The following is an 18067-nucleotide window of genomic DNA, read 5'->3' as shown; positions in this document are numbered from 1 at the left end:
CTGGCTCTGTGTGAAAATGTAATTGCCCCCTAAGCCTAATAACTGGTGCTGCCACACTTGGCAACAAGAACCTCAATCAAGTGTTCGTGTAAGCTGGCAATGAGTCTTTCACACCACTGTGGAGGAATTTTGGCCCACTCTTCTTTGCAGAATTGTTTTAATTCAGCCCGTTGGAGGATTTTCAAGCATGAACAGCCTGCTTAAGGTCATGCCAAATCATTTCCATTGGATGCAAGTCTGGACTTTGACTAGGCCACTCCAAAACCTGCTTCAGGGTTTTCTGGTTTAGAGCAGAATTCATGGTTTCATCAATTATAACAAGTTGTTCAGCAGTCTCTGACCATCACACTACCACCACCATGTTTGACTGTTGGTATGAAATTTATGAAATGCTGTCTTAATTTTATGCCAGATGTAACGGGACTCAAACCTTTCAAAAAGTTCAGTTTTTGTCTCGTCAGTCCACACAATGTTTCCCCAAAGGCCTTGTGGATGATCAAGATGTTGTTTTGCAAATGCGAGATGAGTCTTTATGCTCTTTTTGGTCAGCAGTGATTTTCTCCTTGGACTCTCCCATGGATGCCATTTTTGCTCAGTCTCTTTCTTATTGGTGAATCATGAACTCTGAGGCAGATGAGGCCTGCAGTTCTGTAAATGTTGTTCTAGATTCTGTTGTGGCCTTCTTTGAGTAATTTGTGTAGGTTGGTCACTCCTGGGAAGGTTCACCACCATTCCAGGTTTTCTCCATTTATGGATAACGACTCTCACCATCATTCACTGGCCATCATGTGTTGCTTTCTGACATCTTTTGGCCACTTCACCTCGCCAGACAGGATCTATTCATGGGTTTTCTTAATTCAGCAGGTCTAGCAGTAATCGACCCTGGCTGGTGAAAGTGAACTCAACTTTCCAAAAAATGTGGTTAATTACAGTAAATGAATTTAAACTCAAATTTATGTAATTTTTCTTCAAACAATAACTGTATCTTCGTCATTTATTCATTAGCTATGGTAATGCTTTATATGCCACAGACAACATTTCAATGTGAGAAGGAAAATCCAAAGACTGGCTTCATTTTAAATATGCACAAAATCTTCCTTCCTCTCAGTGAAGTTACACAGCAACTCTCCTATTTTGGTCAGACAAGGGCCAAATTTAGCACCCAAATCAATCCCTGCCTTCCATTATGAAACATATTTAGAAGTTAATGAGAATGGGTATGAAGAATCAGTTAAAGATGTTTGGACAATCTGTATAATGATCACTTGACACATAAACCCCCAACACAGATGAAATAATAGCGGAAACCATCAGCTGCTGTTTCAGAAGAGTAAACTAGTTTAGTTGATGAGCCTTTTGTCTTTTATGTACTCACTTTCTCCCACACAACTGATGACTTTTACCCCAGCCATGTGTCACTATTATTTCAGTTACAATGACAACTGGATTTTTAGTTAGTCAGGTAGCATAAGTTCATGGAAGTTTTTTCAGTTAGTTATTGTTCAGCGTCATGTAGTGGGCACCAAAGAGAACAGAAGAGAACAGAATCATTATCATATTTCAACAAACGCTAAGGCTTCTATAAAGAGATGAAAACACTGCAGTCTATCACTTGCCTGTGGCTGTTTGTAGGCTTGTTCTTTGATGTTGTTCATTAGTTATTCAAGGATCTATTGATTAACCAAAATAATAGGCCTCGGAGTCATCTGGTTAATCAGTCTTTCACACATGCAAAGAATGAATTTAATGTTAACACATCCACCCTTTAGAGACACACACATGTGTGAGTGTGCACACACACAGACACATAAATACATGTGCCCTGTTAGCACATCCAGGTGGTTGAAGCACCATAACACTGTGAAAAATTCATCAAAGTGTGCAGACTTGGACACAGAGGACTTCAGCATGTGTTGATGTGTTCCTAAATAAATAAACAAATAAAATAAATAATGAAATAAAAAAGCATCAACAGCAAAAATAAGAATCTCTCTTTTTGACATTTAGCATTGCATTTAATTAAACAGTGAACCACGCGGTGATTAGGGCTCACGCCTCATGAGGGTGCCCCCCTCCCCAAACAGTAGTTTTAAAACCCTGGGGCTGGCCTTCCTGTTTATTGCCTCCCTGTAATGCAAACATAAGGGTCCCCTGCCAGTAAACACATGTTGATGGAAAAAACAGCTTGCACAGCTGGGAAGCCAACCCAGGTTAGAGTGACTGAGCACATGGGTAAATGAGCACACACACACACACACACACACACACACACACACACACACACACACACACACACACACACACACACACACACACACACACACACACACACACAGATACTTGGTTATTGTACTTGTGTCAGTGTGCAAATCAGGTTGAGTATAGGAAGGATAATCAAAGGAAATCATTCATCAATAACACACACACACAACACATAGTGTGTGTTTGCTGGGCCATAGTGAGCATGTGTTAAACCGTCATGGAGTGACTGAAGGCAGGGTTAGGGTGAGCTGTAAAACAGCAGGGTGTCTCCACCAGTTGTGCTGTGATAATAAAATCAACATCCATTGTGCAAAGTCTGTCACCAGGCATGCTGCTGTGATTGAAATGTATGATTTCCTATGGCTCGCACAGATGGACAGATAGATGAGGGCAAAACAGATGATACTTGCATCAGCATCAGTTCGAGCCAATAGTCTTAATTATATTGGCCTCCGTGGCATCAAATGGAGGGCGCCCTTGCTCCCCGAGCTTTTGAGCCTGTGAATAATTTATAAATAAAAAGGGGGTTTTCAGCTGTGGGTTTATTAATAATAAATATGGTTTGATATTTACTAAACTGTTCAGAGGGAGAAAGGGGTGACAGTTAAGACATCGTTTGCATGGTAATTGTAGGGAGGTAATAAATAAGGCATGAAGTGGAGATATATGGAAATGTGATTCACAGGGAAATGAGAATAATTTAACAAAATATTATCCCAGTCCCTATTTGACCTGGGGTCAATTAAAAAAAAGAGAGAGAGAGATGTCAGTCATGGCGAATGGAGTTGCACTTTAAAATTACAATCCCTTGCGTTCTCTTTTGTCTGGCTGGAGAGTGGCTAACGCTCAAGTGGGGGGAAAATGCATTCATACTGACACAAAACATTTGTTTATCTCGAATGAATATTAAGGAGAATAAAAATCATCCTCATCATTGCTACCAGAGGAAAAGAAGACATTTCTCTATCAAAACTGAACTCTGAGCGGCTCGAGCTGAAAGCCGAGGAATGCGAGTTGTGTTTTGCTTCAAAATCTTCTGTTCTTCTGGAAAAACTCTGCGTGGTTTTCAATGAAAACACATATTGCGCTGGTGCTATAAAAACGTTTTCTATAAAAATATGAAAAGTTCAAACACAAACTAATCATTTTCCCCTACCTGAGTCATGAAATACAGAGCGATTAACATCTTGCTCTATATACTGTGGTGTATGTCCATATTGCAGTGATTCAGTTCCTGGTCTAAGGTTTATGCTACTATCCATATGAGAAACATTACACCAGCTCTTACTGTAATTGTGATATTGAATGTTGAGCTGATCTGTGTCAACCATAACTCTAAATGCCGCTACAAGCTCATAATTCATGAGGACATTTACCTTTACTAGGAAGTGGTATCCATCTGCACGGCTCACAAGCAATTCAAAACCTGTCTCCTCTCTCCCATTCCGCTAGGATGATGTCAGGCTACTGCATCGGTCTGAAATCTGCAATTAAGCATTTTCCTTCCGCGTGATTGATGAGCAGGAGGAGGTCCATTAAAGCTCAACATGTAACCCGGGGCTCACTCTGAAGTCTACAGGACTATTTCCAGGCTCATATCAAATCCATGTCCTCTGCCCTAATATCAGAATATGACTCTGGCCACCCATGGATTCTGTTTTTGTCTGTAATGAAAGTCTCTCCGGGGATAAGGTTGAGGGATTCTTTTCCTCAGGGGTCAAGGAGAGGTTGAGGCTTCTGGCCCATGCTGTGCTTAGAAAAGGGTGTGGATTACAGGAATGTGGATGTTGACCTCAGTATCTACACATATATTGAAAAGATCTACGGTCTGATATTACACTAGATAAATAAGCAGCAAAGCTTTGACAGAATCGCCATTGTTTGACCCGGGATGAAGAGGGCTTTGTTTCCATCTCATGCGTGCTTGCACAATTTCTTCGTCCTCTTTTCGCAAGCCAGCACTTCGTCAACCTATCGTGCATTTTTCCCCCACTTCTTCACTAAAGTCGTTGCAGCATCGCCCGAATTTAAGATCAGACCGGCTGGGTCCTTGCCCGGCATGAGTGTGTTTTCGCTGATAAGTACAGCAGTAAGCTGTCTAAAATATTCATAGACTGATGCAGAGTTGTTGTCCCTTGATGGGCCTCACCATGTGCAACATCTGTTCCTGATGTCATGGCGCGTTCTTGTGTGCCAGAAAAGCCCTGATGGTGTCCGTGGCATCTCTCCTCATTTCTACTGCCGTAAGCCAAGTCCAGGCACACTCCTCTCCGCTCAGCTCCGATAAATAGCTGAGACAACGATAGTGATTCAGTCGCCCGGACAGAACTATTGAACACATCTGCTAATCCATACACATAGATTTAGTCACTCCGGTCTCACACTGACATCAGCAATTCTGCCATTCACTGATAAATGTGTCAGTTGATTGTTGGCCCTATCAACAGCCCACGATGATTTGGAGACCATTCCACAATGAGTTGCTGCGCAGTAGGTCGGAGGAGTGAATACATCGTAAGCTGTCAAAGCATTAATGCACTTAGCTCAATAAAAATCTAACATATACATTTATGTTCTAATGCTGCACTTAACATTGCGTTATGCAATTAAAATGTCAAGTTTAACATAAGCAGCCGGATTGTTTTGAGCAGCCTACTGTTGACACCGACTCCACGTATCTATGACAACGTGAGGGATGGAAACAGAGTCGGCATTAGTCAAGGTGAATCCCGTCCTGGACGCACCGTCCATACGAGGCCACGGCTGCAGTCACAGTTCCCTCGTCACTGGACTTGCCTCGCTGTCTGCTGACAATCACATCAATAGGCCACGACTGGCTGCTTGTTTTGTGCCATGATCCCTTGCTGCTCATGCTGCTGAAAAAAAATAAATAACCAAGCTCTGCACTGCTATAAATAATGGATGACTCGTCCACTGTCACTTTTCATAGCATGTCAAGCCACGGCCTGGCCATTATTAGGGTCTGTCCTCTCCCCCTTTCTGCCTCTGACTCCAGTTTTGTTATTGTTCTGGTCGACTTGCCTGCACACCTCCTCGGCGGGTCGGCTGTCAGTCTTTCTCTCAGTTGTTGCAGTTGATGGTAGCCACAGAGAAGAAAAACATTCTCCGGGGGCCTTATACAAAAACGGGTGATATGGCAAGCCTCCGCTGGTCTGGCAGTGGGAAATCTGCCTTGAACAGGTAGCAAAGCACTTTCAGCTTAAGGTCTGTCAGGGCTTGAGATTGACCTCATCGTCTTGACACAGACTGTCTGTTGCTCTCAGAACCCATGAAAAGCTAAGAATGTTGCTTTAAAGTCAAAAAACAAGCACACACACTGGGTACAAAAAGAAGAGACTGCTTACTTAACCAGACACACAATACGCCCCAGTCCACTCGTCCAACAGGAGAAATCATGGATTATTTACACATGCAGCTGCGTCTGAGAAAAATGAATGAGGAACATCTGGCTGAAGGGGGAATATGAGAGAAAGATAAGAGAAAGATTTAGTCATTTGGCCTATGGAACACAAACACGAGGGTGTGTTGTAGAATCAGAGGAGGTTGTTATTTTAGGGGGACTTAAAAACTGTTTTACTCTCCATATCAGTTTCAGCTCTGTTTGTTCAAAATGTGCTTCGGTGCCACCAGGCCAAGCCCGAGGCAAGCGGTGTCCACCAGCAGCTCTCGGCTCCCGCAGACCGAGCCAGCCTCTCCATCTGCAGAGTAATAGCATCAAATCAAGGCCTGCAGCAAACAAACCCTGACAGATCCTCTCATTTGGGATTCACTTTGGGACAGCTGTGGTGCCATCCAAAAAGGGGGGACAGAGAGGGGGAAGCCAGCAGTCAGTAATGTATGCAGAGTGCCTGCACGTCCTGGATGACAGCAACATGAGCGCTTGTCACAGGAGACATCAGTTCTACTTAGTCACAGCGCTGCGGGACAATCCATATGACTGCAGTGCCGTGCGAACTCTATTAATAGTTATCTACCTTTCAGGAGTTATTATGCTGAGTAGGGGATGACAAAGGAATATAATGGAATAAGTCCCAAATGAGGAAAGGAAACAGGGTCTGCGGAGCATCCTTTTTGCCACTGAGGTTGTTACAACTTGAGAATCTTCCTCCAATCTCCTCTCTCTCACCCCGTTCCTAGCAGCCTTATGCCAGACCCACATTTTATGTGAGAGGCATTTTAAGGATTAGTTATGGGGCAGGGGGAGGGGACGGGGTGGGGGTAATGATACTGGAGGAAAAGATGAGCAAAAGCGGGGTGCAAAGGAAGAGCTGAGACAAGGCGAAATAGATTGATGGCAGAGAATAGAGCTCACTAGAGGTCCTGTTGCCACTGAGAAACTCAATGCAGTGCTTGAGTCAGACTGGATCCAAAATGTCTTAAGCCAGGTAGTGACTCATTTTATTGCAGCATGCCTGGGCTTTAAGTATCAATACTTCCTGAAGCCATGTGATATGCACCTTAGTGTGTATCTTCCATTTAAAACAGCATTCTATTTGATTTCATTGATTGAATTAATTAATAACAGATGACACTGCAGCTTGTCACTCTGTTTAGATCAAGTGCGTTGCAGTTAGGGCTGATTCATCCTCGGTCTACTCAGAGGAATTCTCCATAAGTCCAATACAGATCAGGCCCAAAATGTCTGACTGGTGAAGGTCTCGTGAAGAGGGAGGAAAAGGTAATGCAGGAAAGACAGGTGGACCTGTTTAAAAATCAAGGTCTTGAGTTGGCCACGGTTAATTTTTCATCATACTCCTAAATTAAAAATGTGGATGGTCATCACTTATTTGTCAAATTGTCTTCGCTCCAAAAAGATGAACGTCACATCAGGTTTGCAAAAAGGTCAGGGGAGCCAACAGCTAGGGAGGAGGAAGAGCGGATCAAAGACTGCTGATCCCACCAAATGCTCTGCAAAACCGCCTTGTTTAAGGGGGCTTTTACTCTAAATGGAGTCCCTGAACTTTTACACTAAGTAGAGATGACAGGATTTCAAATACAACATCTGGAATGGTTTGGCATACTTGTTCAAAGTACTTTCACGGTCCGGTATAAATATGGGGGAAGATATAAACAAAGTATACCACGGCATCCATACATCCTCCACTTAAGCCTAAAAAGCCTTTAAGTTAATGCCCACATGCTCTAAATCAATACCAAATTCTGCTCACTGTAAGCAAAAATATGTATCTTAGTTTCCCTGGATTGTAAAAACCACTCACATCCGTTGTAGATATAATGTAAAGTGAATCCATTGGATTTCAGCATATTATTTGATTAACTCTCACTGTCCATCATTGCTTGACTGTTTCTATTCTTCTATGTCTTTTTCCTTGTTCTTGGAAAGGAGAAGCAGTGTGTCAGAAGTAAAAACACAGTAAAGTAATTAACTTCCCCCCCATTTATGCTCACCGTTCCAACATTTCTAGAATTAAGGGTAAGAAAAAAAGGAAGAAGAGAGGGAAAATGATGGGTGTTGCTTCTACTTCTTCAAAATTGCAAATGTGTAGATCTATGGATGAGTGCTTAGCCCACAGCTGCCAGCGAAAGGAGAGAGAAACACAAAGGTCCCTTGTGTTCAGGCCTAAAGACTGGCCAAGAAAGGGAGCTAAAGATCTACCAGTGCACCTCAGCTGCCTTGAGGGTCGATAGATCTTTTCCATCCGACTAAAGGAGCCTACCACCCCCACTGTTTTCAACAGACAGGTCAGTACTAGCAAATCAACTTGATGAAATATGGCATGTAAATAAACACATTTCAGCTACATCTCCGTGAGATTGTCTACTGCAACGTTAACTATATAGCTGCACATCAAATTTGCTTGTTTCCTGATTGAATAAGAGACTGGATCGCTCAGAAAAGACTACATAAGAAGAGAACCAGACCCCTGCCATTACAAACACGGCCCTTGTTTTGATTTGACACATCTGGGAGAACTGGTTTCTTTCACCTGATCCCCTCGTTTCTTCTCGATAGGCTAAGAATAAGCATCTGTTACTGGGGACAGCTTGGGAGATAGAGCAGCCTAGCAGATTGTTTTTGAGAATGAAGAAAAGGTTGTTTTGATACAAAAAAAAGGAGGTTTGATTTACCACAAAGCCTTCCTGTTAGTCCCCTGATCTCGCCTAGCGCAGGAAATAACAAATGATGATTTTCAGTGGAGGCTGCATTGGAAGACTGCTGGGGTTAGAAAACAGCAAAATGCTAAATGTATTTGCGCACATTGAAATCACACAACTTTAATGTGTTTGATCATTTTACAATATAAAACTGAATTAGCTGTTATTCAAATCGTCTAATCTTGTTGTAAGCTACATATTTAAAAGCAGGGGTGGGGGTGGTGGCAGTGGTGGTGTCGGCCCCTAAGATGTATGAAATATTGGTTATATTTCATTGCGTCTGCATTTTCAGCTCATGGGGATTGCCAGAGTCGTGCAAATCATTAACTCATTTTCCTGCAAGACCAGATTTAGAGGAGTTAGTCTGCATACTGTTTGGGTTACACTGCTCTGTTATCAGCTCTATTATTAGCTGGCCACTTGCTCTCTGCAGTTGCCTTCCTTCCAGTATTTCCTGATTGCATTTTTCATCCTTGTCTTAAACACATCCTCAGCTCTTGTGTGCTCTGTACTTTCACTGTTAGTCTGTGCGTAAGGCCACATCCTCACCATGATTAGAGCTGTTTTTAGAAAATAAGGGCCTTAGAGGAAGTTTATCATGCCCTTGCCACCCAGGCCTTAGTCAAGACACACCCCAATTACCAATGCGACTTAATTACACTATACTTTACAATGGTGGGTGGGTGGCAGGGGGTTACAGGCGAAGGTTGTACTCTACTGTCTGTCAAAAGCTAAAGAATAGTGTGAGGAATTGTCACACGTGATGGGGAATAAAAGAATTAGCAGCAATTGAGACCTTATGTAAATATTAGTGTTATTAAATTCTGGAACCCATTTGCAAAGCGCAGCTTTGAACCAGTGAAATGCAGGTAAAGTACATTGCTCAAGGGTACAACTGTTCCACATAATATGTGTTGTATTAAAAAAAAAGGTCGTGCTCAAATTAAGTGGATCCATGAATTGAAATGAAAAAGGGCCCCTTTTGAGAGGAAAATAGATTAGTTTTGCTGATAGATGATCACTTGAAAGCTCTGTGATGTGAATAAGGAAAATTTGACCAGTTGCAGTAAAGCTGATTTATATCAGTTAAACGTTGTCCTGAGGGCAACTGCAGGGGGGTGGGGGATATGGCAAATTATCCATGAATACATCAAAGCCTTCTAAAGTGGCTTATTGCTACATATATTCTTTTTCATTGTTTACACTGAATAATCTAATTTAGGCTGTCAGGAGGAATTCCTAAACAGTGATTTAGCTTTGTATTCCTGGAAATCTTAGCAAGATAGCGATTGTATTTGCCAATGTACAGTATGCAAGTCTGGTGCAGTACTGCCTTATTAATAAGAGTATATTAAACAGAGATCCCCATGGTACCATTCATTATTGTTGTAACACTAACTCAAGCACTTTAGTGGAAAGCAGAAATTGTGGTTCCCCTCAACCAAAACCTGCTCATTATTGTCCATGTGAACAGCTTGTCTGATTCATTAAGCGTTTCCCGCACTATGTGCTCAAGAGACACAGACAAAGCAAAGAGGAAATGTAGAGGAGAGGGAAGATGACGGTAGGTTGTGGTTTAGCCCAAGCGTGCCTGGAGTGAAATATGACTGATTACTGCATTCTTCAGTTGACATGCCCTCACTACACCTGAAACCTGTTAACTCAATGTGCATGGAACAGCCCGAATGAAGAGTCAAACCTGTTTTGACTGCCACATGGCAAATATTATGTTTGGCTGACCAGGTCACAGCTCAAGTAGGCTAGGCAAGATATAAGCAAACATCCTGCTCTGAGAATTAGGGTGTGTGCAACACTCCACTACCATATTTGTCTGAATATGCAAACACGTGGCTGTTTGCATTTTTATGGATCCAGGCATGCCGTGATGGATTGTGCTTTCTGTGGCTGACGTGCAGCATGATGTGTCAGATGCCACAACTTTTAAACAACATAGATGTCTAGCACAAAGTCAGACAGCCCTGTATCTTTTGGATACCTTGAAGGCAAAGAAACAATGACAGTACATGGTGACATAAAAACTTTTGTTAGCTTGAGTCATCTTTGTTGGATCACTGACAAATAAGCTCCGTTTCTTCATTCACGTTAACGGGAACTCAGTAAATTATCAGAAGTCAGATTACATTTATTCTTAATAAAGAAAGAGCCGAGTATGAGGAAATACTCCTGCCTGTGATTATGACTACATCTGACTGGATTTAAGTCCAGATGAGAAATCTGGTCATCTTATGAAGTAGTGATAGTTGCTTATCACTTTCAAGACTGCGTAAGTATTCAGTTGCAACTCACCAAAGTCAGCTTGTTTTGGAAAACGCCCTAAACAGCAACAAGAATTTTTCCTGGAACGCACTCAAGTTTGCCTGCATTATAATTTGTGCGCTCGACAGGGTCAATCTCATAACGCAAACGTTGCTTTTTCCAAACCAACTCAATGAAGATGAGAGGAACATTAAATAACAACTAACCTATGAAATGAATGAATAAAATAACAGCATTATTTAAACAGACTTATGAAGCCACTAGGGGTGCAACAATACACAAAATTCACGGTTCGGTTCGGTTCGATACTTTGGTGTCACGGTTTGATATTTTTTCGATACAAAAAAATTGTTCATGCCTTTTTAATTTGTCATTTATTAAATTTTCACGGCACATTCCGCACCACATCTCTGTGCGTTCATCATTTGTTTGAAGCCAGCTCACCTCCTGCAACTACTTTTCCGAGAATACGTGCTTCTTTTGTGGTTTGGACTCCTTCTGACATTTCTTTGGAGGTGGAGGAACATCACAGTAATTGCTTAAAGGAGCTTGCTTCTTCGACATCTTTAAGAGTTCTAAACAAATGTCTGTCCTCCTCCTGAAAATCTTATGTATGCAAACACGCCTTGCAACTTATCATCTTGTGCGCGTTTTTTATTTTGACAGCGAATGCGCACCTGCGGACCACTTATGAGCAGCCCTGGTTATTTCGCTTGTCATATTGCAGCCACAGAAATTCTTTTGTCCATGAAACCATAAAGCTGCACTTTCTTTTTGCCTTATAGTCTGATTTGTCATAACTTTTTCGTTTTGTGGTAAGCTTTTCTTTGGCTGTCACTTCTTCACCCTGACCTGTCTTATTTGGCTCAGCAGAACTAAAATATTGTGGCGAGCTCAGACAAGGAGGAGACGGAGGTGTCGTTTGGTCTTGCGTCCCGTGAGCTAGTCAGGGAGCACAGCCGTTTATTGACATCTGCAGAAGAACACTGCCGCTAGCTAACTGCTAAGCGTGGCAACAGCACAGCAACAACAACAACACACAGGGCGCCCTCTGACACCGGAAGGACACACCGTCGCAGCGAGAGGGCGTCACCCGTCACTATGGCAACATAAACAAAACATAACTGTACAAACAGAACCCCGAACAGCCCTGACCCGCTACATAGCCCCCACCTAAGGGGTCAGTCGTCCCCGACGACCCCATTACCCCACACAAAGTCCTGCAATTGTCCAGGTGCCTTCTTTTGGCGCACCGGCCGGTCACGACAGGCGGGGGAAAAGTCACTCGGGTCAGAACATGGGGTACCACCATCATCCCACGTCTGACACCAATGTGGCGAGCTCAGACAAGGAGGAGACGGAGGTATCGTTTGGTCTTGTTTCCCGTGTGCTAGCCAGGGAGCACAGCCGTTTATTGACATCTGCAGAAGAACACTGCCGCTAGCTAACTGCTAAGCGCGGCAACAGCACAGCAACAACAACACACAGGGCGCCCTCTGACCCCGGAAGGACACACCGTCGCAGCGAGAGGGCGTCACTATGGCAACATAAACAAAACATAACTGTACAAACAGAACCCCGAACAGCCCTGACCCTCTACAATATATAACCTGCTGCTTTTACACACGCACTCACATAACGCTCAGTGATTCTCTGAGTGATCAACCTCTCACATGTTTAAGCTTGCTGCGGGAGACTTCACTTGTCATGTTTGCATAGTAAGCTAACGATTGATAAGACGATGTCAGAGGAATTGGTGCGCAAATTATCATGACTCACCAATCAGTGCTGTCGCTCTCTATACACAGTTGCACATTGCAAAGTGAAAGCAAAAAACAAGCGCAAATTCAAATGCGATTTCAATATGTCACATATTGACAGTGGCTCACCGATGCCAATGACATAATTACCCAGCTACATTTCCGAAAGAATGCAAAAGCATTGACATATATTTTTCCTTCCTATGATAGCCCAACGGGCAGGGCAGAGATAGATTTTGGTAGCCCGACTGGAAAAATCGCTAGCCCCGGGATGTTGGACAGGCGATTTTGCGAGCCCTGTATCTGATTGAGGAATCACTCATCTTTGGAAAAGAGAGTTTATTACAGAGAAATGTCTCTTTCCAAAATAAAAGCTATACTATACGCTTCTTCTGGGCTATATTCTCAGCAGCATATTAAACATATCAGGTCCCCATAAGGAGAATCATGTGCTAACGGCTGTCTAACTAAATGACTCGGGTAAAGTTTGTAGCATGCATGTTTGTTGTTTTTGTCTGCTTCCACTTGTCTTTGCACTAGGATGATGTCGGTGTAAATGTGCAGTCATATTTGTTGTGTTCCCACTAGTGCTGTCAGCGTAAATCTCGTTGAAATGAGTTAACGCCACAACACGCAAATCTCCGTTAACGAGCTACCGCAGATCACCCGTGCATGGGGCTGGACGGCCAACACGTTAACAGCTAACTGCGCTAACACACTAGCTCCCACCCATGTAATTGAGCATTGCGTGGCACATCCAACATACTGTTTTACTTTAGTCCATGACACGCTTACCTTCAGGGTCATACGTCACATGAAAACCAAAATAATTCCAAACGCCAGATCTGAATGAGGGTGGGGGAGGTTCAATTTGCCATGTTGCAAGGAGAGCTTAACTTCTGTCTCGCTAGCTTACCCTGCGCTCAGTGAATCTGCGTTCGACTACTCCGCCTAGGCTGCACTGTCGAGCGCAGATCCACTGAGCGCTCAACACAGACAGCATCGTCAGAAGGAAAGTTGATAAAATAAATTAAAAATGTATTTTGTATTGTTCATACATATGCGTACCGAACCGAAAGCACTGTATCAAACGGTTCAATATCGATACGAGTATCGTTGCACCCCTAGAAGCCACATATCCTGTGTTTGTAAAAAGATTAAGACATAAGCCAGGTGTGAGCTTTTCTTTTCCTCTGATTCAGACACAGGTCAATTATATTAATGTTAGTCCAGGCTTCCCTTTAATGCTGCATTTATGTCTGCACCAGCTCCAATGCATTGCAACAATTTTGAAAATTTAGTTTGCTGTGCCATTGCCACTAAGGGCAGTGTCTGTGGGTGTTTGTATATGTCACTCTGTTTGTAGCACTCTGTAGCAGCTCAAACGGAGAGCTCTGTCTCCTAGATTAGTAACAGCAAAAATACAGTATTAACAAAATACATCAGACGGAAATGGTCAAAGTAACACTTTATAATATGGCCTGCAACTAAAGACTTAATTCCCCTGGAATTAAATATAACTTCTATTTCAATGTGGAAAAATACAATTACATCATTTCAAATTGCAATTTGATTATATTTTTCCTACAAATATTTCAAGGTAGTACACTCTGTTAATGTGCATGATTGATTTTCTGTTATTCAACTGCAGTTGTTTACTTACACTATACTTAAAATTACTTACAGTATCGTGCATTTCTCCTTGGAGATGGATAGGCAACTCCAGCCTGCTTGTGCCCTGAAAAGTACAATGTACTTAAAATCTAAGATTGGGAAATATTTTTTGTTTTTCTGTTAAATTACCGAGAAATTATGCACAACTTACTTACAGAAAATGTATCTAAAATAAGGGTTAATGGAATTGAAATTGAAAGAGTGTACGAAAATAAATTTCTTGGAGTGATAATTGATGATAAGCTGAGTTGGAAGTCTCATATAAACCATGTGAAAACAAAAATGTCAAAAACCATTGCTATTCTCTATAAAACAAAGCATGTCCTGAACAAAAAATCATTATACACACTCTATTGTACTCTGTTGCTTCCATATATGACTTACTGTCTGGAGATATGGGGTAATGCATATAAAACGAACACTCTTCCTATTTTCAAGTTACAAAAAAGAGCTATAAGAATTATAAATCAATCAAACTATATAGAACCAACTAACATTTTGTTTATTAATCTGAATACCCTGAAATTTTATGATTTAGTTGAATATAAAATGGCACAGATAATGTATAAAGCACAAAATAACTTGCTTTGCCCCAGTATTCAGAAGCTGTTCAAAGTCAGAGAGAGTCAATATGACTTAAGGGGAACAGATTTCTTTAAAAAAAAACAAGATGAGGACAAATATAAAGCAGAGATGTGTTTCTGTTAGAGGAGTTAACCTGTGGAATAGTTATGACAGTGATTTAAAAAGGTGTAGTTCATTTTCCTTGTTTAAAAATATGTTTAAAAAGTATTAGAAAAATATATAAATCAAGAATGAAAAGAGCAAAAAAAAAAAAACCCTCTTGATTCTTTTGCTTTGATGTAGTTACTTATCTAAGGTGGAAAGTTTTTTTTTCTCTTGTTTGTTTGTTTGTTTGTTTTGTTTTTGCTTTGTTTTATTATTTGCTTCGAGCCCTGTGTACAGGAGCTGCATGCAAAAAGATCTTTTGTTAAAAGGGTTGGCGTAATAAGCAAATGCTTCAGCCAATACCTTTTGATTAGCCTTGTCTCATGCTTTCTTGCTTTGTGGTAGATCTTTGTTCTGTCTTCACTGAGATATTTGAATGCTAATCAATAAATCAAATCAAACCAATCAAACCAAACAGAAGTACTTAGGTATTTCTTAAATTTACTTACAGTATAATTATTTCTTTGTTTCCTATAAAAACCCAACTTTTTACCCCCTTATTCTAGTACCTTTAAGTATCTGTATTATGCCCTTAGTTGCGGGCTGTATTGTAAAGTGTTAACAGTTAAACAGATGACGTGTGCCATGCCAGTCTCGTGCAGTCAGTTTAGACTTCCATCGTGTTGAAAGTTTTATGCAAAAGTTACCGAGGCCGACCTACTAAGAGCACCATCGCAACTTTTGCAGAAAAAAAGTCACCGTGGTGCTCAGAGAGCCAACACACTGAGATGCCATCGGATTAACAGAAACGAGTACAGGTCTGAAAGGGGCTTCTGTCAGCAGCCATTAGCGGTCGCATCAAAGACTCAATGAAATTAGACTCTTGCTGAGAGCTGTCATTATAGGGCTGTTTGAGACTCTGCAGGGCCAAGTTCCAAACCTTCCCTCGACCCCGCAGTGCTTGGTGGAAACCGATGCCTCTGCATCAGCAGCAAACGCCACTCGCTATTCATTCCGCTGGACAAAGTTCACACCTGCTTCTGCTGCTAATTAATGAACAATAAAGTGAAACCGGGAGGTGTTTTAAATTCACGAGGGTATGAAAATCACTGTTCTACATGCGTCTTCATGTCCCAAAAATGGAACTGCCTTCAGCACTTTTATGTCCTCTCCTCTGTGGTTGATAATGATTTTCTCTCACATAAGACAAGTGAACGTTTTCAAGTGAAGTCTACGTTTCCAATAAATCTGTTAGTTGTTCGTTTACGGAAGACACGTGGGGAAAATGCGTGAGGCTCTATAGTGTAGCGATTTGCACATTTGCTTGGCAAGTTGAAAGGTCAGCTGTTCATTTAAAGCAGGACCCAAATCCCTTTGCGGCTGCATCTCGAAGTGCAAACTTGTAGAGTAACAGAAGTAGCTTTTACTGACATAGAATACACCAGGTGAAATATCTCTCTGTCTTTGTACTATTAACCAATTCAGCATTTGTTACTTTCTTACTTCACAAATGCATGCTTGCATAATTTACCACAGGACAGCCAGGTGAGCTTCACGCAGCTCTATGTGTTGATCTCAGGTCACATTTATGTTATACCATCAGAGACAGAGATATTTGAGCCAGACTGCCAAACATCTGTGTTCGGTGACTTTATGGGTGGCCTTTGCAGTCAGGACAATCATTGTAATCTTGACCATGGAAGGGGAAATAGTAGCTCACCAGGAGTTCAGTGTGGCTGTCACAGGAATCCATGCTTGACAGACTTGCACTTGAAAAGTCCCTGCACTGTGAGTGACTGTCCTCTCCCTCCTGTCTACTGCTTATCTGGTCCCCTCAGCCCCCGCCACACACACAAGCGCACACGTGCACGCAAACACACTACGTTTATTCACCCATCACACAATAGTGTGCTGACAAACTGTCTCCCTCGGCCACCTCTGTTCCCTGCCCACTCGGGGAAGATGACATGTGTTTGATGGCCAAAATCATTGCACTGTCTACTTTCTCTGTCTCCTCAGCGCCAAGCACACCACGACCTGAGAGTGGGGGGTGGGAGGTTGAGCGAGTGGCATGTTTGTACTGCTCAGCGCCTTCAGAAGAGATTTAATGTAGCTGATATGTTGTTTTGTTTGTTGCTTTGTGCGTCGCTCTTAATTAGCTCCACGGACAAGCAGTGAGACTGTACCCCCTCAAAGCCACTACAACTAATCAGGAATGCCGAGGAGCCAGAGATGAAGAGAGGAATGACGCTGACCTCAAAATGTCAGCTGGTGTTGCATTTCTTATTGTTTACTCTCACTTTTCCACGCAATGGTGTGCATGATCATGCTCAAGGCTATTTACATATTTGAACTCTGCTTTTTGTCTATATTTCTTATGGAAGGAATTAAAAAGCGCAGGAAAAAAAAGGCTTGTGGCTTATTGTTGAAAGGACGGAAGCTCATTATAGGGAAACAGGCTGAACCTTGGCCACCCACGCCATTCATTTGGGCAGCCATGGGGCTCATTATCCTTTTGGAGAGACTATGGGTCAGGGCGCCACAACCTGCCCTCTACAACTGCCACAAAAACACGTCCCACAGAACTCAAAGGTGACGTTAGATGGCACATTACTTTTTTTTCCTCCCAGTTATCTTATTTGCTAGTCAGCCGACAAGCAGGGAGGAGATGACAAGAATGAGATGAGAATAGGTGACATCTGACAGTCACTGTGAGCGTGGGTGATTGATGGTGGTAATGAAGTCATCCGCACCTTCGCTCTTACTGTTTTTAAAGATTTTGCCCTTGGTCCTGATTTGGTTCAATGTCCCGGTTACAGGGACTAGCACAGGAAACTTATTCCACTGCAATTTGACATTAATTTAATTTATTTGTGTGTGTCTGTAATTATAAACACTCAGTAATACTCCAAAGTTTAAGGTGGCTGGGTGGGCCTCAGCCTGAGACAGGTACAACTGAGCTGATAAAAGGCCCGGCTCAGGCAATATTTAGTCATTTTATTTGAAAGAGCCCACAGTGGAACCTGCTATCATTGTTTGTTTACTTATTTCCTTTTCATTGTATCACAGATTTGTTATTGTTATTGACTTCAAAATCCTTTGTAACAACAGTGAAATTAATGCGAAGGAAAACAAAAGCCAGGATTTTTGCTCCTCATATTTTTAACGTGGATGACAGTCCAAAGAATGCCTGAAATACCATTAGAAATTGCTTCAGAGAGTCACACTATTTTTCATCCTCCGAGGTGAGCTGGATGTACGTGATGATTTGTCTGTTTGTTTGCTGG

General features: G+C 42.1%; 1 protein-coding gene across 1 annotated transcript in view; it reads right to left on the bottom strand.

The window, feature by feature from the left end:
• The window catches only part of kirrel2 (kirre like nephrin family adhesion molecule 2), a 46213-nt gene extending 32843 nt beyond the window's left edge, over positions 1 to 13370 (bottom strand). Inside the window, exon 1 of the mRNA XM_086312135.1 lies at positions 13233 to 13370. The gene's annotated coding sequence lies outside the window, so the exon portion shown is untranslated. The remainder of the gene's footprint in view (positions 1 to 13232) is intronic.
• Between the last annotated feature and the right edge of the window lie 4697 nt (positions 13371 to 18067).

This window comes from Aulonocara sp. 'chitande type north' Nkhata Bay, linkage group LG11 (genome assembly GCF_057382095.1).
Source record: "Aulonocara sp. 'chitande type north' Nkhata Bay isolate Kocher_YH1m ecotype deep benthic linkage group LG11, A_spYH_male_GT1.1, whole genome shotgun sequence".
Classification (NCBI taxonomy): Eukaryota; Metazoa; Chordata; class Actinopteri; order Cichliformes; family Cichlidae; genus Aulonocara; species Aulonocara sp. 'chitande type north' Nkhata Bay.
The sequence above is the reverse complement of the archived record's forward strand: the minus strand, read 5'-3'. Positions and strand labels throughout refer to the sequence as shown.